The sequence below is a fragment of the Etheostoma spectabile genome, chromosome 7, assembly GCF_008692095.1.
Source record: "Etheostoma spectabile isolate EspeVRDwgs_2016 chromosome 7, UIUC_Espe_1.0, whole genome shotgun sequence".
NCBI lineage: Eukaryota > Metazoa > Chordata > Actinopteri > Perciformes > Percidae > Etheostoma > Etheostoma spectabile.
This window is the reverse complement of record NC_045739.1, coordinates 6,246,527-6,246,791: the sequence shown is the minus strand read 5'-3', so window position 1 is coordinate 6,246,791 and position 265 is coordinate 6,246,527.

The following is a 265-nucleotide window of genomic DNA, read 5'->3' as shown; positions in this document are numbered from 1 at the left end:
GCCTTTCTACATTTTTGTTTTGTTGGGTTCAGTAAATGCATTTTGTTTCTTTTGCTGCAGAACTTCCATACAAAAATGAATGAGCCATCTCAGAGTAGCTTTATAGAATGTCACTGCCTGATGTGAGTCAAGTGCAGATTTCAGTTGCGCATGCGTCACTTTGCGACAAATAGCCTACAAGATGCTAACGAGAGATTTCCATAATGTCAATACAGTAAAAAATAGACCTAAAAAACAAAGTTTGTTCACTGCTGGCTTCAAGTTA